Genomic DNA, 23,321 nt, shown 5'->3' on the forward strand with positions numbered 1-23,321 from the left:
AACTTTTCATACAAGAACTTGATGGCCTGAGTGTACCCCTTAATCCATAGCCTACAATATCCCAACAAGCCTAAAAACCTTCTAGCCTCCCTCTTAGTTTTTGGCCATGGAAGTGAGGCTATCCCCGTAATTCTTTCAGGGGGATTCAGTCGCTGGCTCCCTTGACAAATTATATGTCCTAGGTATTTTACCTCACACTCTACGAATTGAAGTTACCCTTTTGATACCCTCAGTCATTGGTTTCCTAGAAAATTTAATAACGCTATGGTGGATTCCCGGACTTTCTTTTCCTCCTATCCTGAGAGAAGCAAATCATCTACATATTGGACAAGTTTTATTTCAGGTGTGATGGAGAAAAGTTGTAGTACTCCTAGTGCTTGACTGAATAAGTTGAGGGATTCAGAAAATCCTTGGGGTAACCTTGTCCACTGAAGCTGTTTCTTCCTGAATTGGGGTCTTCCTATTCAAAAGCAAATATATCCTCACTTTCCTCTGCTAATGGGCAAGCCCAAAAAGCATCTTTTAGGTCTATCACACTAAACCACTGGTGTAATGGGGGAATATTACTCAATAGTGTATAAGGGTTGGACACTACTGGGTATTGATTCACAGTTCTTTTATTCACTTCCCTCAAGTTTTGGACAAGCCGGTAAGTTCTGCATGACTTCCGTACTAGCAATATGGGTGTATTATGGGGGGACATACATGGTTCTACAGTCCCTTCTTCAAGCAGGTCCTGGACCACTGGCTGCAACCCTCATCTCCCTTCCAGGGAGAGTGGGTATTGTCATACCCAAACTGGGCAGTTTTCATCAACTATTTTTTTACTATAGGATTCATATTTAATTTACCTTGGTTTCCCGATCTTGCCCACACTATTTCATTAATCTTCTCCTCATCTTCCTCTCTTAATTGGAGAACTTTAACTACTACTTTCCCCTCTCCTGGGAGCACCCTGATGTTTAACTGCACTTGTAAATCTCATCCTAACAAATTGCACCTTGCTTCTGGAACTAATAGAACATCTCCAATTCCTATTTTATTTGTCCCTTCAAACTGTACTTGCTTTATAACTAATGCTTTAAACCCTTTCACGTCCACTACTTGCATGGTATCTTGACTCTTTTACAAACACAAGTTCTTTTAGCATCCATGTCTACCAAAAATTCAAATTCTTCCTCCTGGGGACCTATTTTTAAGGTTATCAAGGGCTCCTAATGGTATTCTGTCCCCAGGAGGTAGAGACCCTGACAGCCCTTGTCTTCCACCTTTCCTTTTTGCTCATTCTCATAAACCCTCAGGTCCCTTTCCTTTTGGGGGCAATTACTCCTGTGCCCCACCCAGTGGTACTTCCCTCAGAGGATACATCTCACTTCCACAGCAAGATATTTATTGTCAGCTAGAAGTGTCACTTCCACAGTGCAGGCTGCCTTTAGTGAGTTATTTCACCAAATAGCAAGCTTTTGTGAAAGGCAAAATGCCTTGCACCAGCTAACAAACAACAGATAAGCTCTTGTGGCGAGGAAGTTTCCTGCTACAGGGACCCCTTCCCCCCATCCCCTGCATATGGTGAGGTGGTATAAAATAACCTCTGGGTCCTGGTCCTGACCCTTCTGACTACTGCAAAAATTAACCCTGTCCTGGTGTAAGGCCCCAAAAACTGGCTCAATGAGCCTCTTAAAAGGACTTACAGGTTTTTTTATGTACTCTGAGTTAGATGCACAGGAGAAATACCAACAAGATAGTCTCAAGGGATCAAAACAACAAAAACTTTACTGGTAACTTAAGAAAATCAGAGAAATTTGGTAAAAGTTTAGAGCAACATTCAACCAACATAAAACATTTCACAAAGCATTAACTCAGGCCATTCATCTTAGAAAGCTCCAAGCCCATATGATTTTAAGTTACTCAAAACTCTGAGGAGAGAGAATTAGAAGAAGGAGAAGAAAGAGAAAGAGAGAAAAGATATAGAAAATAATGAATATAGCTACCACCCCTAGGTTCCAGTGGTGTTTACTTAATAGAAATTTTAAGAAAAGATAGGGTCAAGACATGCTTGCCTCATGTCCTGGATTGTGTCCTTTGGCTTTCCGGGGCCCTTTCCCCAGGTGGGACTTCTGGTCATCTGGCCACTCTGGGGTTAGATTGGGGTTCCAGGGATGGGGTGTGGAGCATTGCCGCCAGTGTGTCATTGACTGGTGGCCACTGCGGGGCTGGGATACAGGTCCTGGGGAGTGGGATGTATGGAGCAGGGCATTGCCTCACCAGAGTAAGGCTCGACCTGCCCCTTTCCCCCACACGTGCACCCAAAATGTTTCAAGTCAGCAATCCTTCCAGTCTCTCACACCTGGCCAGAACCAGAACAAAGAACTACAGTTTTGATTTTATTTGAAAACAAGTATTACATTGACTACTCATGATGAACAAACTACTGGATAGTGTGGTCTGAGATTCAAATATACTCTACAATAAAGTAAATATATATTGTGTGGGACTGGAAGCATCAAAGGAAATCTCTCAGAATCCTTTTAAATAAATGTTGAGGAAGGCAAATTAGTTCTAGAGAATAACGTTATTTTTTTTTTTTGTTTTATTCCATTCCTGTAATTTGTCTTTAATGCATCACAATTTTTGCATTGACAGTAATTATCAGGAATAGTTGCTGGGGGTAACAGAGGTTCAATTGAAAGCTGTAAGAAGATCCCCTGAGGTATTGGTTTCTCTGAAAGTGCTGAATCCAATGAAAACTGTGGAACAAACCTATCAGGACCATATATCTACATAGAATGACCAGAAAATGGGGTGTGAGTAAAGTTTCTATTTAAATTATAGGTATTAGATTTAGAAATTACCAACCTGCTAAAATTATTAGATCAGTGTGTTTCGTAGACATTTTGTTTTCTGATACTTGCAGGGAAGACAATTGCTGCTATTTATGATGTGCATGTTTTCTAGATTCTCTCTACTCTCTTCAGGGTCCAATGGCATGGTGCACTTGATTTAGAAGTGTTCCAACACCCAGAATAGAGAGATCACTAGAAAAATTATGTAGTGATAAGACTTTTGAGACAAGCACTATCAAAATCTGAAAAAAAATTCAAAATGGAAGAATACATTGCATATAAAATTGATGTGTTTTTAGAAAATGTTAATTAACTGCCTACACTGAAAATACCAACATTATTTGGTGAGGCACAGGTATCTTTTTGGTGAATTGCAAGATCTTTGCAGTACCTTCTTATTTTGCCAGACCTTCTCTATTCCAGCTCACATCTTCCATGCTGGTTGTTTGTTCCAGCCTGAATTCTTCTAGGAAACAGAAATGAAAGTTGTTCACCTATTTCTCAGGAGATGATAAAAATAAAAAAGTTTTTTTCCACAGATTGCTTAAAAAAATTTGGCTGGAAAACTTTAGTTTTTTTATACTTTGGAAAAATGTCATAGGTTAACACAGTTTGGTTTTTTAGTTAATGGAATATTGCCCTGCCAGGACCTTGCACTTTGTTTTAGAAAAGACGGACCTATTAGGGGGCAGTTCTTTCTATTGGCAGGTGGTTAGACCATTGAGAGAGTTGAAGGCGACTTTGGTAATACCCGTATAAAGGTGAGTGTGCCAACCCCTCTTTTTCCTTCCGGTCCCAGAGGAGGTAAGGCAGTCCTGGCTCTCTCCTTGGGGGGGTGCCGGGACGGCCCGGCCTGCCCGGGCCTGGGCTTTCACAGGAGGCCTACCTGGCCCAGTGACTCCCAGGCTGGGGGAGGGGATGAGCATATGCCCCTTTCCCAGCCCGGATCGGTTTTTTAGCAGCTGTAAAACACCCTGCGATCCCCCTTTGGGGGAGGAGCTGGCCCGAGGCCTGGCCGTGGGCCTAGGCCCTTTCCCCCAGCAAGGGGAGGAGAGCCTGCAGCCTGCAGCTTCTCCAAGCTGGGCCATCCTGAATGAGACCGAGGGGTGGGGGCAGGAGGCATCCATCAGCTGGGCTGCTCTGAGATCTGTCGGCCTGAGTTTTCTTCCCCTTGATGCTGCTGCCCAGCAGAGATCACATGACCCATCCGCAAGAATGTTAATTCTTTCCTGACACAGATTGAGACTTTTAAAACTTAGCTCTTCCCAGAAAGAGAGAGAGAGAGGCAGAGCAAACATAGAGAAGACTCAGCATAACAGTCAGATGGAGAGAGTGAGTAAAAGACTAGAGGAAGGATGAAGGAGTTGCCTGCTGGCTGGACTTCTTGTTTGAGCTATGGAAATGAACTCTATAGGTAGATTGTCCTCTAAATCATGGGAAAAGATATGCATTTGGGGAGATGATTTGTGGATTTTTGAGCAAAGGTGTTTGTGATGGACTGAGTAATATTGCATTAGAATCTGTGATTCTTGTGGTCCCATGAGATGCCTGAACAGAGAGAGAGAGATGAAAAGCCCCCTGCACCAGTGAAAGAAGTGAGAAGACATCTCTGTTCCTTGAGATGAAGAATTCTTTGCCTTTGAAGTTGCTCATTTTTAAAAGGTGACACTCTAGATGCCTGAGTTCCATGACCCATGAGCAGCTTGGGAAACTGCTAATGGGAGGAGACCACATGGAAGCAGGTTTCCCCGGGCAGCTGTTTCTGTGAGAGTTCAGACTCACAGGAGAACTGTTCTAGGTTGTCAATGGGGGAAAATTCCATGGTAAATTAAGAGGATCCTCTCCTAAAGAACTGATGAAAGACTATATTTAAATGGTGAGATTGACTGAAAATCACAGGTTTTGTCTCTATGTTGTTTGTAGAAAAGTGAACACTTGTGGGGGGAAGAGGGGGTTTGAAGGTTTCATTTTTTCTTTCCCTCTCCTTTTCTTCTTTTTCCTTAGTGTGTGTTAATAAACTATCTGTTTACCTTAAGTTGGGGCCTGTTTTGCCTTTTTCTCCCAAATCCTATCTCCCAGAGGTAAAAAAGAGCAGACATTCAAACCAGTACACTAAATTTGGCAAAACAGAAATTTGGCAAATGTGAAACCACTACAAAGAAGGACTTCAAATTTGGCAGACTTATTACTTTTTGGATCCTTAGATATGCCTCCTGCACTTCCTGTGAAAATTTGCCCAAATATTTTCAACTAAAACTAAGATTTCTCCAGGCCCTACTGTGCTAAAGTTTGACATTAATTTTCTGTAGCCCCCACTTGCTTCAAGCAATCTTGGTTCTAACCTTGGTCAGCAGTGACTGAGACTTTTTCTTTAACTGTAAGGGAAGAGAGAGTTTTCAGATGTTGGTTTATTGAGGTTAAACCCTCCTAAGGAAACACATACTCAGTTTTTTTGAGGTGTGAATATTATTTGGGAAATGAAGGATAGGGCCATGTGTAGAGCGGTGAGGTAAAATAAGCCTCTAGAGAAAGCTCACTAGAGTACTGGTCATTCAGTGAACTGAAAGCAAGAAAGACCTTAACAGAAAAATCATATTTGACCATGTCACTGGAGCCTGTGTTTGATGCGTACTCACAAGAAAGTTGAATTAAACCACATGGGTTATTGCAGGGGGAAATGGGCCACTGAATAACAGAATCAATATGATTCCAACAGAAGCTGTTTATTGTTTACATTATATGCCAGATATAGATTCTAGGTCTACTGTCCACGTGGGCATGCATCTCTGGGTTGACTAAGCTGCTTCTTCATGAGGCAGGCACACGTCCTTCAGGACATCCAATTGGTCAAGCGTCCATCATCATGTTGTGCTTCTCCTATCTGGGGTTTACATTTTTTGCAGACAGTTTCTCAGGCTCTCTTCTTATTTTTGATCCTGTCGTTTTCTCAGTAACCTTGATGAATTCCTGAGAGCTCTAACAACAAAACTGAAGGTGGTTTGATAATATTACTCACAACCAGTTTGGCTCATGCATCAGAATGGCCCGTTATATGGATACATTACTACAGGTTATCTTCTGACATTTCCTAAGTATTAAAGTACTGCTTTTGTAATTTTAGAAATTTCTCAATATAACACAGTGTAGAATAGTACATACATAAAAAAATAACTTGTGTAATGTCACTAGAGGACACGAAAGAACCACACTCACCCGTCAAGTTGAGAAGTGAGGAGAGAAAGAGGAAGTTTATTATGATTTGGGGTTTTTATAGAGTTTGGAATTTGTTCAGGGATTGGGGGACGAGAGTAACACCTCTCTGACCCCAGTGGTCAACTTAGAAGTCCATCAATTTGTCCTTCCCCCTGGAAAGGAATGCATGTTTACAGAATATCAGTCTTTGTTTTTGTTACAAGCGTAAGAAAGCTCCAGTAGAAATGTGAAACAATCAGAAGGCTGAAAAATCAGGGCGACAGTGTAATATATACAAGTACTGTAGTTTCATTATACTTCAGTCATGCAGTTAACAGTAGAGCTCAGGCATGCCCTGAGTTAATTTCAATACATATGACTTTTACATGCAGTAAAAACATGAGAAGCAGTGTTGTGGTTTGACACTGGCCAAACTCCAGGCACCCACAAAAGCCACTCAGTCACCCCTCCCCCTGCTACACCTGGGCAGAGGAAAGAAAAAAATAATGAAGGGTTCATGAGTTGAGATAATGACTGAGAGAAAACACTCCAAGGGCAAAACAGGCTCAACTTAAGGTTGCAAAGTGAAATTTATTACTAACAAAATCAGAGGACGATAATGAGAAGTAAAATAAACCCTTAAGAACACCTTTTTCCCCCCAACCCCTCCCTCCTTCTCACCAACAGTGAAGGGAGATGGCATGGGGGTTTTGGTCAGTTCGTCACCTGAGCTTTTCTTCCACTGTTCAGGGAGAGAAGTTGTTCTGATTTATTAAAAAAACTATGGACATTGATCTAATACCAATATCCAACTATGACGGACAAAGACTCTCTAACAGTTTAAAGTTAGAAAGTGTATGTTTATTACGACGCCGGGCAGCGTGTGGGATAGCTCCCAGAAACACACGCGCAATTTACAGATCATCACAGGGCCTTTTATCTTCAGGAGTATTGAATACACAAACTACAAATGCATATTCATAGCTCTGACACCTCCCATTCCCCGCTTCGTATGGTAATTAACCCAAAAAGCCATCAAGCATGCGTAGTTTGTTCTTTGAAATGGGTCGGTGGTCTTTTTAATGGGGTGGGGTCCCAAAATGATGAAGTAAGATTGTCTTCCTCAGCTCTGACTTTTTAACCTTTAGTGTTTGTGACAGCTAAATCCTGTTTTTCCCAGGACTGTTTGATTTATGATTGTATTGTGTTCATAGGGTCTATTGATTATTCAGGATGCAGAAGCCCTAGTTTGACAGTTCTCATGATTTATCAGTTCCTTATCAGTTCCTTCAGTCTGGCTTCTGTTAGCAAAAGGGAAGTCCTAGCTACATTATCTCAGCACTATCTATTTTGACTACAGTCTTCAATGCCTCAGTTCCCCTGTGAGACCGTGGGGTCCCTTCCCACAGGAGACAGTTCTCCATGAACTTCTCCAGTGTGGGTCCAATCTCACAAGCAGCAGGTCTCCCAAAACTGCTGTGGCATGGATTACTCTTCCACAGGGTGCAGTCCTCCAAGGACAGGCTGCTCCAGCCTAGGAGCAGGGCCCCTCTCTCCACCAGGTCTCTCACTGGATCACAGCCTCCTCCAGGCATCCACTTGCTTCAGTATGGGAACCTCCCCCACAGGCTGCGAGTGGATCTCTGCATTCCCTGTGGACCTCCATGGGCTGCAGGGGGCCAGCCTGCTTCACCATGGTCATCACCACAGCCTGCAGAGGAATCTTGACTCTTGCACCTAAAGCACCTCTGTTACCCCTGCCCTTAGAGGGGCAACATGTTGCGACGTGGGAGCGGACCTTCACAGAGGATGGCAGGCAGCAGCTTGGTGAAACATGGAAGGCTCTTTTATTATCTGACTCTAATAGCTTATATCCATTTTGTACAGAGGGCCAAGATTGGCCCAAGGAGGTTACAACCTCCTGACTCCATTGGTCAATATGACCATCAGTCAAGTTCTCTCTCAGAGAACAAGAATGCAAAACATACCGATAAATTCTAAGAATACAATATTGTTTACATGAAGCAGCATGAGAAGCTGCTGCAAAGACTCAAACACTTGAAAGCAAGAAATGCAGGGACGACACACCTCTTCTCCCTATTTCTTCACTGACCTTGGTGTCTGCATATTGTTTCTCTCACATGTTGTCACCTCCTCCTCCTCTTCTCTGACTTCTAGAATTAAAACTACACCACCAACCATTGTTTTGATTTTCTTCTTAAATATGTTATCACAGAGGCATTACCATCATCTCTTATTGGCCCAGTTTTGGCCAGCAGCATGTCCATCTTCAGAACCATCAGGGATTGGCTCTGTTAGACATGGTGGAAGCTTCTAGCAGCTTCTCACAGAAGGCACCTCTGTGGCCCCCCTGCTACCAAAAACCAGGTCATGCAAAACCAGCACAATACAGAAAAAAAATCAAAGAGCTAGGTGAGTGGGTGCAACATTTTATTTGCAGTGAGTTAAGGAGGCTGTGTTTCTCACAGCTGGTACTGATTGACCCCATGCCATTTTTTAAAAGATTTTTCTTTTGAAAAAATAAAGCAAGAGCAATATCTTTCTTTAAAAATAACAGTGAACTAATATAAGAACATCCCCCCTTTCCCTTTTTTATCACTAACTCTTAAGTAAGAGTTGTAGGAGATGCTCCATTCCTTCTTTGACCTTAAAGTGTACTCAGCCATCTTTGTCTCTTTCAGGAGGGTACCATACCCATCCCAAAAATTCCAGTGCCTCTTCAGGTGACGAGGGGGAAGAGCCACAAGCACCAGCTTCAGTTTCTCAGGCAATTTCTGGTGTAGTTATGAACACACAAGCAATGTTGCAAAACTTTGCTTGCAAATTAAGTGTCAGACTCCTCCAGTGGCATCCTGGCAGAGTTCTGTCACATTCACTTGCTTTCATTTTGCTTTGCTCAGTGAAATGTTGCCAACAAAAAGAATACACTAATTGTTAAAATGAAGAAATTGAGGACCATGCTGCTGATTAATTGCTGCCATGTTGAGTCTGTGCCAGCTTAATCTATCATGGGTAGATTTCATCTCAAGAATTGTAAAAAAAATACCAAAGGTTGTTGAGAATTTATAAAGTGTTGAGAATGCAAGCAAAGATTTTATTTAATTGCAGCCTTGTTCAGGAGCACAGGATGCTCTATCAGAGGAAAAGCCTCTGATGTCAGTGTGTTGTAAAATTCCATGTTGCATCTGTGTGTAGCTACAGTATAGATACATAGTCCATCCACTAGATTCATGCTACCAAGACTGAACGTGGTTATGAAGGACAGTAAAGAAAGTCTGCCTACTCAAGCTCAATTACCTTCTCCAGCAGATTCTTTAATTTCAAAAATTTAGTGTATAGATTTTCTTTTTTTTTTTAATTTGCCTTCCTACTGTCTTCCTGGGACTCACTTGTGATAAAAGCATAGGCAGTTGCTCTCAGACAGTTTGAACTGTTTCATATGCAATATCCATTCACAAGCTGTGTGCTGAAAGGCAGATGGATCTCTGTTTCGATTAAGGTAAACGATGTGTCAAGAGTGCCTTTAAGCTGAATTTTGAGTGGCATGAAAGTCAGATGGAAAATTGAAGTTTAGATGGTACACATTAAACCCTGAATAAAAATGGGGCTGATGCATCATCCTGCAGTGGAGAGCAGCTGGAGCTGTTGTCCTTTTCTGCCTGTCTTTTCCTCCAGGTAAGCAATTGGTGCCTTAAGTTTTAGCTTTCATGTTTTTCAGATTCTGTGCTGCCTAGGGGTGTAGTTCTGAGCCTCATATTAAGTGCTAGTAAGCTCTCTTCACACAGTAGGTAGACAAAACAAATCCTTTTCCTGCTGAAGACCAAGGACGAGTACAACTTTCAGGCCCAAAAGCATAAACAATGGTGGACTGAAGAGAGAAACAAGAAGGATGGGACCTCATGATCTGAGGCTGTGATTGGACAATTGGGCCCCAATATGCAAATGAACCAAAACTTATAAAAGTGTGAGACTTTGTGACCAGTCATCCATTTTTTGTGACCATTCTTAGTCCACCTTGGGTGTAGCCCTGGTCAGGCTCTTGTCCTGCCCAAGGTGTACCCTAAAGGCCTTTCAATAAATATCTACTTTATTCTCTAGCTCTGTTCAGTTTCTGTTTCAGGTCAGCCTTCCCAAGGCATTGCAAGGACACTTCAGTCTTGCAATGTCTCAAATAGGTAATTTTCCAGGCTTATCTATCCATACCCCTGCAGTACATGCAGTGATGAAGCAGCGTGCTGTAGTTCAAGAGTTGATTGCTCACACTTTGAACTAAAGTTAACGAATGTGTTTGGCCAAAAGAGTTGAACATGCCTGGGAGTGAGGGAAAAGGACAACTGCTCACAGTAGTAACCAGATAAAGGGAAAACCCTGCACCTTGGAGCACTGCTTAGTGTACCACTGTGTCAAGAAAAGCCTGTCTGAAACTTCATAGGGCAGGGAAGTGGTAGAGGGAGGAAGAAATTTGCTTTTTCTTTGCAGTTCGAGTAGAGCATAGACTGGGGAGCTGTGTGGTGACAGCCAGAGAAGGGAGCTGGAGGATGCTGCAGGTTTCCCTCTGGACCACTCTTAAATCATGAGTGCCCATCTAAAGGATGAAGTATCCTACAAAAGGCAGTTGTGTCCACTTTCCCTTTGTCTTGGTTTGAAAGACAGGTGTCTGCCAAGGAAGGTGGGAACCTCCCTTGTAATATAAAATGTGAGCCCCTTCCCTCCAAATTACTATAACTTCAAAATTATGGGGCTTTCAGGCAAAGATAAGGGAAAAGGATTAACAGTTCTTTACTAGTATATATATATATGTATAACAAGGCAAGCAAACAACAATGTCGGCAACAACAAACAAAACCAGAAACTCCATAACAGCCTTCTCTCGGCTGTCAAACACTTTCCCCTTTGTTTCAGTTACAGTCGCAGTCGGAAGGGGCGCTGTTGGCTCCTGGCTGGGCAGGGCAGGTGCAATGATTCCCCTGTGAATGCAGAGGGTGCTGTGGTGCCAGCTCAGCCACCTCTCTCCATGCCATAATGGTGGATGAGCCAGCGGGAAAGATAGAAAAGGGGCTTCCTTTACAAACCTACAGGGGCAGTTGGTCTCAGTGCCCCTCCAGATGGTGAAATGGGCTGTAGCAGGTACCTCAGAGCAGCAAACTGGAACGGCAGAGGCAGACAAACCTAGGGTGACAAACAAAGTGTAGCAAAGACTCCAGGGCCATGCCAGAAGACACGGGATGTCTGGGTGCCAGGTTAAAATGTAGCAAGAAGCCCTGAAGAAGCAGCAGAGAATAGTGGGGCTGGGTGGAGAATTGCTCCCCTGGATAGCTCACCAGTGATGGCTGGTCTCGGGGTCGAGCTGCACAGATGGGGTGGCCCCAGTGGGGGACGGTGGGGTCCCAGCACAGCACACACTGGCTCTGGGCTCCCAAGCAGCAGAAAAGCAGAGAAACAAGCTGGCAACCCCAGTCACAGTGCCTAAGTAGAAGATAAAAAAGAAACAGGCAAAGACCACAAGGCAACAGTGTTAGCATAGAAAAGAACACGCAATCTCAGAATTGTGTGCAGTGCTTTATTGAGGGCTCTGGAAATCGGGGGAGGACCCAAATCCGACTCCACCAGATGTTCAAAATGGACACAATTTTATACTTTTCTTGTTACATAAGGATACATGTTAATCATTAAATCCCATTGTCCCATTGATTCTACCCAAGCCTAAACCTGTAAAAATGATTCTCATGATTCTTGCTTAAGATTCTGGTTTAAGAGAATAATCATATTTAGTTAGAATTAACGTTACAATTAACAATAATGTCATTTATTGTACTGATGATTATACAGGTACAGATCCTCTTGACCTAATTTTATTCTCAAGGCCTACATACTTTATTAAGAATCACCATGTCTCCCCTTCTCCCCATTACCTAAGCAAAGTTATACTTGATTTGGTTAAAACAATAGCATGGAATAACATCCTGGTTGTAGTGAAGCCAACGTCCCATTCTTGGGCCCTGCTACTTCAGAAATCATTTTAACCCTATACTATCAACAGGATCTCTAACCAGAGACACTGCACTGCATGGCCCTAGAGATGAATCACCCCACTGTAAGGAAGCAACCGCCCCTCACCCCCAACTCTCTCAAGAATCTTGGGCTGGCTCTCACCCACCATGACGCCATGATACTCCTGGAGCCGGGGGGGGGGGGGTGTTTACAAATGGCTATGGGGGTTTAGATAAGTCTCTGCCTTTTGCCCAGGCCTCTGGCAGCAGGCAGTAGCTTTATTGAGATGGCCAGCACCTCAAAACCCACTCTCATTTACAAGTTCTTTAATAATGACTGATTTGGTCTATTATAGAACAAATTATTTATTTATTAGGCATAAAACTAACAGACATAAGATTTAAAACAAACTAATACTATACAGGAATAAAGACAAAAAACAGACTACTAGTAGATATATACAGCGCAAGGTTAAAGGTACCTATTAATGTTACAGGTAGCAAAGAAATAATAAAACTTAGGATTCAATGTATCTTACCATCCAGTTGTTGATGAAGCACAAATCGAGATACTTTCCCTCAATCCCCACGGAAGGAATCACAGAATTTGCATCCAAACTCCAGGGAGAGATCTACCACACTTTCAGGGTGTGTGTACAAGGCTTTTGCCTCTAACTCATGTGTCCTTTAGTTTGTAAAACAGTGTCCTAGGGTGACTATGATGCCTGTATCCCCAATCGTCTGTTCTGTGTGTGCTGTGTGTTCTGTACCTTAAGAATGGTTCTGAGAGTGAGCAGGGAAAGAAGAAGCGTGCAGTTTGTTTTGAAAAACTGTTCACTCCTCTGCATCTTCTTCGTCCTTGGACTGTGTGTTCATCGGATGCATGGACAGCGGCCAGAGAGTTTTCTTTTTCTTTTAGTTAGTCTAGCTAGCTGAGGCAAAGAAGATTCCTGGACTGGTTTTTTTTTCCTTTTTCTTGGGACTGTTTAAATCTGCTCTGGACTGAAAAATCCAGAGGAGCACCAGGAGCTGCACCTGTGGCCCACCGGGGCCTGGACCTTGGCATTTTCCAGCACCGAAGGGACTGGGACTGATAAAAGACTGAGAGAGCTGAGCTAACTCACAGCAAGGACTTCTTGGAGTTTGGTTCTTCACAGGTTCTTGCATTCAGCAAAAATAAAAAAACAGGCTTTTTTTTCTCCTGCATTTTGCCATTTATAATAAATAAAATCTCCTGCTGTATGGACTGAAATAATATCAGGTTAGTTCCTACTCTTTCAGTCCCAAGAGAACAAACACTTGTATATTTTTTTTTATTCCCTTCATAATTCACCTTCTTCAAGAGAAGTCTTAGGTTAAGACTTTTTAAAATCATCTCTCAACTATAAAATGAAGTCATTCATATCAAACTTGTTATCAAGTAGTTATTAGAAATGCCAAGTACAACATGATATCAACAAAGAATAACACCAAATATTTAACATAGGAAATATGGTGACCTTGCATTGTGCTGGCTTGGACAAGAAGTACTTCTGAAACCAGTGACCAAAATTTCAAGTGTTTACAAAAGAGAATTTCCTCTATAAAGGAGGTTTCTAGTCTGCCAGAGTTAGTTTATGTTTGAAATATTCTTACCAAAGGAAAACAATCTCAGATGCATTATTTGTCTGCTTGGTCACTGATGTTAGGAAAAAGTGATGGGCATGCAGCAGAACATGAAGAGCTCTTCTCCACAGTTTTACTTCTGATGCCATCATTCATTGCTGTGGAAATGAAATTCATAGACTGAATAAATCTATAGGGTATTAGATGGTTTATTGGCCAGCAGACCCCAACCATTAGAAAATGAGGCTGGATTAGTGCAAAACACAGTCTGCAAGTCTGCTTTCTCATTCTCTTCTAGATATGTATTTTTAAAGACAGTGGAGGGTTAATTATCAGCACATTTTGAATTGGACTCTACCCATGTCACTGTCGTGTTGATCTAGTTTTCTCTGAGCAACTTGTTAAACTTGTTTTGTGGAAAACTTGTTTCTTGTTCTTTCAACAGAGGTAACATCTTTGCTTTCAGGTTGAATGAAAAGGATCAATAGGGGCACACTTGCTCAGCTCTTGTGCACATTTATTTAGCAACATATGTTAAGGAAATGATATCCTTTGCTAAAATGAAAATGTCCAATTCATGCTGACAGCAGGATCTACCAGCTATGGTTTGTTAGATATTTATTACCCACACTGTCAGTAGGCAGCAGATGTGCACGTTTCTGTTACTGATGGTGCCCTGAAAAAAAAGACAAAAAGGCCTAATGGAAAAGTAGTATGCTGAAGTATCTCATTCAGGTGGTATTTTCTTGTTTTAACTAGAATTCAATATATCAGGCAACATGTCAGTACAGCTATGCTTATAGCTCCATGATGAATTTTCTGTGGCATCACAGCAGGCAATGTTCTTCCAAAGTATTTTTCCCTGTTCTGTCCTCCCAAACTAAAAGAGAAACAGTCAGAGACACAACAGGTAGTTTGGCCATTCTCCAGTGAAGCTGGTGGTGTACAATACAGGGTGCAGACCTCTTGCCTGGCCCCCAGGCTCAGCCATTCCCAGGGCCCAGAGGGTTGGACTGGAAGGCAGAGTTTGGGCTTGGGGGGAGGGGCACTCCTGCAAAGGATGAGGAAGATGGGGTGGTGTTGCAAATGAACCATGGTATTGTCCGGGCCCAGAGCTGGTGAATTTCTGGGAAATGGGCTGGCTCTGAGGACAGGGAATTTGTACTTTTGTTTATCCTTGCATGGTACAAATGTTATATGACAACAGCAGACTTTAGAAATGCAGACACAAGCCGCAGTGCAAAGCTGTACCGGGATGGGGTGATAAGAGATGGGGCACAGGCTGGGCACTAGAGAGAGAATCACAGAATCACAGAATGGTTAAGGTTGGAAGGGACCACAGTGGGTCATCTGGTCCAACCTTCCTGCTTAAGCAGGGTCATCCTAGAGCACATGGCACAGAATTAAGTCCAGATGGTTCTTGAATATCTCTAATGAGGGAGACTCCACACCTTTTATGGGCAATCTGTTCCAGTGCACAGTCAGCTGCACAGGAAAGAAGTTTTTCCTCATCTTCAGGTGGAACTTCCTGTGCATCAGTTTCTGCCCATTGCCTCTTGTCCTATTGCTTGGCACCTCTGAGAAGAGCCTGACTCCATCCATTGACACCCTCCCTTCAGATACTTAGTCCTATCTCAGTTGTCTCTTCTCAAGGCTGAACAGGCCCAACTCCCTCAGCTTGTTCTCATAAGAAAGATGCTCCAGTACCTTAATCATCTTTGTCATCCTCTTCTGGACCTGCTCCAGGAGCTCCACGTCTCTCTTGTACTGAGGAGCCCAGAACTGGACACAGCACTCCAGAAGCACCCCACCAGTAGAGGGGCAGGATCACCTCCCTCAACCTGCTGGCAATAGTCTTCCTAATGCATCCCAGGATCCCATTTGCCTTCTTGGACACAAGGACACACTGCTGGCTCATGGACAGCTTGTTGTCCACCAGGATCCCCAGGGCCCACTCCTCAGAGTTGCTTTCCAGCAGGTCAGCCCCCAGCTTGTACTGGTATCTGGGGTTATTCCTCCCCAGGTGCAGGATCTTGCATTTGCCCTTGTTGAATTTCAGACGTTCCTTCTCTGCCCATCTCTCCAACCTGTCAAGGTCTTTCTGAATGCCTGAACAGCCCTCTGGGGCATTGGTCACTCCTCCCAGCTTTGTATCATCAGCAATCTTGCTGAAGAGGCACCTACCCCTTCATCCAAGTAATTGATGAACAAGTTAAATAATACTGGGCCCAGTATTGAACCTTGGGGGACACCACTACTGACAGGCCTCCAACTAGACTCTGTCACTGATTATGACCCTCTGGGATTTGTCATTCAGTCAGTTCTCAATGCACCTCACTGTCCACTCATCCAGTCCACACTTCCTCAGTTTTCCTATGAGGATGCTGTGAGAGTTTCAAAAGCCTTGCTGAAGTTCAAGTAGATAATATCCACTGCTCTCCTCTCATCCATCCAGGCAGTTGTTTCATCATAGAAGGCAATCATGTTGGTCAAGCATGATTTCCCTATAGTGAATCCATGATGACTACTCTGAATCATCTTCTTGTCCTCCACATGGGTAGAGATGGCCTCCAGAGTGAGGTGCTCCATCACTTTTCCAGGGATTGAGGCGAGGCTGACTGGCTGGTAGTTCCCTGGGTACTCCTTCTTGCCCTTTTTGATGACCAGGGTGGCATTTGCTTTCTTCCAGTCCTCAGGCACCTCTCCTGATCACCATGACCTTTCAAAGATGATCATGAGCGGCCTGGCTATGGTGTCTGCCAGCCCTCTCAGTAATCATGGATGCATCCCATCAGGGACTATGATCTTGTAGATGTCAAGTTGGTTTAGCTGTTCTCTGACCCAATGCTCCTTGACCAAGGGAAAGTCTTCCTTCCAAGATTCCCTTACCCTGGTCTCCTGGGTCAGAGATTCCCCTGAGGGTTGGTCTTATCAGTGAAGATTGATGCAAGGATGGTATTCAGTAATTCTGCCTTCTATGTCTTTTGTCACCAAGGTTCCCCCTAGATTTAGTAACAGGTCTGCATTATCTTTTGGTTTCCTTTTGTTATTGATTTATTATATTGTTATTGAAGAAGCCCTTCTTGTTGTCCTTGACATCCTTGGCTAGATTTAATTAGAGATAGGCCTTGGCCTTCTTTGTCTCATTTCTACTTACTCTGGCAACCTCTATATTTACTCCAAGTAGCCTGACCCTGCTTCCATCTCCTGTGTGTTTCCTGCTTTAACTTGGGTAATGACAGGAGTTCCTTATTCATCCACGCAGGTCTCTTGCCCCCTTTGCCCAATTTCTTGTTCATTGGTGAGGCATAGATTTAAGAAATCTCAACTGATCCTTTATAGTAGATTAAAGAGCATATATGGTATATTAGAATATATTCCAAGCAGTATTTTAGAATATATGAGATGGCATTTAGTAACACTGTGCCTATAACCCTTTTGCATATATTTAAACATTACAAGTATGAAACCTTCAGCATAATCAGAAGATGAACTAGAAGAATTAGCCTAAACAACAGAATAACAGGGTTAAGGGCACAGATAAAGAGAAGAACACAGACTCTAAGAAGATATGTTCTCTTGAAATTGTGCCAAGAGGGCCAAAGCACACATGGGAGAGATAAAGGTGAAGAGGTGAATGAAAGAAGACAATCACCACGGCCTGGAGACCACCACCACTAAGGACTGAGCATGCCCAGAAGGGCGTGGAGTAATTACCATACCAAGCGAGGATAGGCGGGATCAGGAAATGAATATGTATGAAGAGGGTCTGCATATGTAAGACCTCAGGGAATAAGAAAGGGGGCAAATGCCCTGGGGGATATGCGTGTCTTTGGTGAAATTATTCCCCATGCCTCTCGACGTCGATAAATACATACCGCTCTAACAACTAATAATAGTTGTGGGGGTTTTTTTTCCGCGACGTTTCAGTTGGCGACCCACAAAGGGACACTCTCTGTCCAGCCGAGGGGACGGGCGGTGGGGGAACACCCCAAGCGCCCCCGGGGCATTCCCTGTGGGGATTCCCTACGTGCGTGTGGACCCGCGGGGGGGGGGGGGGGGGGGGGGGGGGAGTACAGAAGGATCTGTCAGAGCCAACGCGGACAAAGGTATGTATTAAACTGGAAAGGAAAGCGTACGCTGGGATAGAAGGGCTCCGGTAAGACGCGTGAGAGATGTCCACACGCACGGCTCTAAGCCCTGGGGGTTAGCTTGCAAGCATACTGGCTGGGAACCGGCGAGGGCCGGGGTATAAGGGGTTTAGGGGTTTCCTGGTCGATAGGCGACCTGCTAGAGGCCTTGGGGGTAGGCCTAGGGAACCCCTGCGTTGGTGAATCGCGGTTGTGAATTTATAAGAACAAGGTCTGGACGTTTTGTGTTTGTAAGTGTGAGACAGCCAGAAAGTGGCGGCGCGTGGTGTGAGCAAGGCACACTGGGAAATGTAGTATTGAGAAAGGAGAGGGAAACCCCCACTCTCAAGGTGTCTCAAGGGAATTTGAGTGGATTTTATTTGAGGAGCTGTTAATTTGTGTACGAGTGTGGTGGTCAGAGGTGTTTGTGTTGTGAGTTTAGTATCATATATTCAGACTGTTTATTGCAGAGAAAACTGTGTACTGTGTAATCCATAGGATCCCTCTTAGCCCATTCAAGGCTGAGGGAAGCATTTTGTTTCCGGTAATACGGGACGTCCTGGAGGGCGAACAGATAGATTAGCTTTCCCGTACCCGTGAGGCTGGGGAATCGTGTGGGGCTGGGGAATCGTGTGGACCGGCGGCACAGGGGGGCCGGGGGAGGCAGCCCACCGCCTCCTGCCCGTCCCTCCGGCGTAGCCGGGGCTGCTAGCTGCTTCCCAGCGCGGCGCGGCTAGCCTCCCCCCTCCTTTCCGTTTTCTTTTTCCAGCATAGCTAACTCACGCCAGCCTTTCACTCCATACTCCGTCCCTGCCGGCGCCACAGCGTGCTACGCGCCGGCCCGCTGTATCTTACTCCCTGCCGGCTGACTGGCTCAGATGTAACAGGGCAAATACTGACTGCTGCACCACGCGCCCCCCCCCCCCCCCCCCCCCCCCTTCTTCAATTTAGGCACCACCAGACGCGGGCGCGTAATATAGCTGGGAGCCAACAGGTTTTATATATACAAATTGTATGAGCATAGCCTTCTCTTTTTTTTACTATCCTGGTTGCCTCCACTTTTGTAGGTTAACTACCAAAGAGGAACTGAGTGGTATCCTGCTGACCTCTAGGACATAGCCATGGTGAAACAGGTAAAAAGAATCAGAAGTCTGGACTGTAAGAGAAGAGGATTGGGGAAGAACTGTGCAAGAGAGTGAAAAGAGGTCTGGCTGGAAGCAAAACAAGGCAAGAGGGAAAGATAATGGGATCGAGACAGAGCAAGGAGATACCCAGGGCCAGCCCATTGGGATGTATTTTAGCACACTGGAAAGACATTGTGGGTACTGGAGGCACAGAAAACAAAAATAATTTGGTTAAGTATTGTTCACAGTGGTGGCCCTTGTACTGTTTGGATGATGGGGTAAAGTGGCCTCCCATTGGCACACTAGATTATAACAGCTTATTGCAGTTAATGTTTTTCTTGAGACGGGAAGGGAAATGGGATGAAATTTCATATTGTGACATGTTTTTCACCCTCCAAAATAATCTTGAGTGGCAAAGGGATTGTGGTATTAGAGCCTCCTCCGATCCCTTGGTACTGGCCCTTGAGAAAGATAATAAGGACACTAAAGGAAAGCTGGAACGCTGCTGTTCATCCTGTAGCATTGGCCAAAGATGCATTAAATCAAGCAAGGTTTACCAGGCTGCAGCCACAGAAGAAAAAAATTGAGGATTCCTTTCCTCGTCCATCTTCCCTAAAGGACCTGAAAGAGACACTAGCCCCATTGCTCCCGAGTAGTCCTGGGACATCCCAAAGTAGAGGGTTAGCAATACAGTCACCCCTACGAGAGGTGGCAGGGCCAGATAGGCCACTAGTAATTAAAATACCTTTTTCTTCTATTGATTTAGAGGCATGGGAAAAGGTTGCAAAAAATTATCGAAATGACCCGATAAACACAGCCAAGTGCTTGGGATATATAATGAAACAACATATCCCTGATTGGAATGATATACAGTTGCTATTAGATGCATTCACTGAAACCGAGAAACAATTGATTATAAAAAGGGCAGGGGAAATAGCAGAAAATCACCTTAAAGCACAACAGATGCGATTAGATGAAAAAGCATCCCATTTTCCCCTTCAGGACCCATGTTGGGACCCAAATAGAACAATGGGTAGGCAAAGGTTGTTAAACTATCAAGAATGGATAGTAAGGGGAGTGGAAAGTGCCGTACCTAAGACAATAAACTGGTCAGCTTTATATGCAATAAAACAAGGTCCCTCAGAAACACCATCTGAATTTTTGGACCACCTGAGGGATGTCATGCGCCGCCACACCTCACTAGATCCAACATCCGAAATAGGGATACGACAACTAGTAAATTTGTTCCTGGGGCAATCTACAGGAGATATTAGACGTAAACTTCAAAAACTCAGGGAGCCAGATGGGAGGAACTTAGAAGTCCTGTTGGGAGAAGCATGGAGAGTTTTTAGGAATCAGGAAGAAGGGTATAAACAAGGAATGAAAAAGTTTGTGGCGGTGGTACAGGAGGAAGGGAGAGGAGAACACAGGCGTGGACAGGGGCCACCCAAACGGGGCCAACCTCGGCTGGGCAGAGATCAGTGCGCAAATTGTAAGAAGTTTGGCCACTGGAAAAATGAGTGTCCAGAACAAAGACGAGGCAGACACAAGAGGCAAGGAAAGGAGGGGATAATGGCACATGTGCAAAGGACTGAGGGAGACTGGGGGTGTCTACCCCAGCAGACCCACTGGTTATAAAAATGAAGCTGGGGGAGGAGGAGGAAGAAGTGAAATTTTTGGTTGACACTGGAGCAACACATTCCGCTTTAAACAAGGCTTTAGTACCAATTGAAGATGAATATGTTACAGTAGTAGGAGCAACTGGTCAACCTGAAAAGGCATACTTTTGTAAACCATTAAAATACAAATTTGGGAAACAGTGGGGCATTCATAAATTCCTGTACCTACCAAATTCCCCAAAGCACCTTCTCGGAAGAGATTTGCTGGAATTATTACAAGTAAGTATTAAATTTAGAAAAGGGGAAATTGTTCTGGAGGTAAATAAGGAGAAATACGTGGAGGTGTTAAGCTTAATGTTGACAGCAATTGGGGCCAAAGGAGAAATTGACAAAGAAATACTAAACCAGGTATTCCCTGGGGTATGGGCCTCTGATGTGCCTGGAAGGGCAAAGAATGCTACCCCTGTGCAAGTGAGGCTTAAGGAAGGAAAGCAGCCAGTTAGGATTAAGCAATACCCTTTGAGGAAGGAAGATAGGGAGGGAATTAGCCCCGTAATAGAGAAATTCTTACAGCGAGGATTACTGAAAGAGTGTCAATCCAATTTTAATACCCCCATACTACCTGTTCGGAAACCAGACGGGTCACATCGACTAGTACAGGACTTATGGGCTGTAAATAAGATAACTGAGGATCTTTATCCTATAGTGGCTGACCCGTACACACTGCTAACATGCTTAACACCAGAGCTAACTTGGTTTAAAGTTTTAGACTTAAAGGATGCCTGCTTTTGCATTCCTATCCATGAAGCCAGTCAAAATTTTTTTGCATTTGAATGGGAAAGCCCGAAAAGTGGGCGTAAAACTCAGCTCACCTGGACAGTACTCCCACAAGGATTTAAGAATTCTCCTACTTTATTTGGAGAACAACTCACCAAAGATCTGGAGTCCTGGGAAGCTCCACCAGAGGAGGGAAGGCTACTACAATATGTGGATGACCTACTGATAGCCACTAGAACAAAAGAGGCATGTGTGGCCTGGACAGTTAGCCTCTTGAACTTTTTGGGACTCCAAGGGTACCAGGTATCAAAGAAGAAGGCTCAAATAGTAAAACAAAAGGTGATCTACCTGGGGTATGAAATTAGTGCTGGGCAGTGGACTTTAGGACAGCCGTAAAGAAGCGATTTGCCAGACTCCCAAGCTTCAGACCACAAAAGATCTGCAAACTTTTTTAGGAATGACAGGATGGTATAGATTATGGATCTACAATTATGGACTACTCGTGAAACCCCTATACGCACTCATTGCAAATGGGGAGAGAGATCTTCAATGGACCAAAGAAGCCAACTGGGCCTACAAACAGCTGAAGAAAGCTCTTATGTCAGTTCCAGCCCTAGGACTTCCTGATATAAGTAAACCATTCTTCTTGTTTTCCCATGAAAAACAAGGGATTGTACTGGCAATATTGGCCCAGGACCTGGGCCCCTGTCGAAGGGCAGTTGCCTATTTTTCAAAGCAGCTAGATGCAACAGCTAAGGGATGGCCTGAGTGCCTAAAGGCTGTAGCAGCAGTTATATTAAACATTCAAAAAGCATGCAAACTCACATTAGGCCAAACAATGACTGTGTTGGTGTCCCACACAGTGTCTGCAGTGCTGGAAGTCAAAGGTGGACACTGGCTCTCCCCACAAAAGTTCCTAAAATACCAAGCCATTATGGTGGAGCAAGATGATGTGGAGATAGTTGTGACTAACGTTGTCAATCCAGCTTCTTTCCTCCGTGGGAACCAAGGGGAGCCAGTAGAACATGATTGCATAGAAACCATTGAAGCCATCTACTCCAGCCATCTAGACCTGAAGGACACCCCTCTCACAGATGCAGAAACCTGGTTTACTGATGGAAGCAGCTATGTTATTAATGGGAAGCGATATGCTGGATATGCAGTCACTACCTGTAAAGAGGTAATTGAATCTGGACCCTTACCAGCAAACAGCTCTGCACAAAAGGCTGAAATAATCGCACTAACCTGTGCTCTAGAAATGGCAAAAGAAAAAAAAAATAAACATCTATACAGATTCAAAATATGCTTTTGGAGTAGTACACACACGGAGCCATTTGGAAAGAAAGAGGACTGCTAAACTCGCAAGGGAAAAACATCAAACATGCAGCAGAGATACTGCAACTATTAGAAGCAGTCCAGTTACCTGAGAAAGTGGCAATCATGCATATAAAAGCCCACAAGAAGGTGAGCTCAGAATTGGAAGAAGGAAATGAGCTGGCGGATAGGGAGGCAAAAGAAGCAGCAAAAGGTGCGATAACAACAGAGGGGGCTATGGTTTCAGATGGACATATTCCCCTCGAGGGTAAACCAGTCTATGATAAAAAGGATAAAAGGTTGATTGAGAGTCAAAAGGAAGAATATAACCAAGAGGGGTGGGCAGTTACAGAAGATAATAAAATAGTCATCCCTTCTTCTTTGTTATGGTCATTGGTAAGGGAGGAACACCAAAAGACACACTGGGGAATAGATGCCCTATATAACTACTTAATTGACAGAATACTGGCTAGGAATTTATACTCTACCGTTGTTCAGGTAACTCGACACTGTGATCTTTGCCTCCAGACCAATCCCAAGAATATACCTGTGAAAAACACGGTTCACTTTTTTGGTAAATTTTAAGGAATATGTTTAATAAAATAATTAAGACAATTAGGAGATAAAAAAAAGCCAAGTACGGCTGGCTGGGTGACTTGGCATTCAGCCAAGTCCACACTTTGCTATCTCAGAGACAATTTTTAAA

Source organism: Zosterops lateralis (assembly GCF_965231275.1).
Source record: "Zosterops lateralis genome assembly, chromosome: W".
In the NCBI taxonomy this organism is placed as follows: Eukaryota; Metazoa; Chordata; class Aves; order Passeriformes; family Zosteropidae; genus Zosterops; species Zosterops lateralis.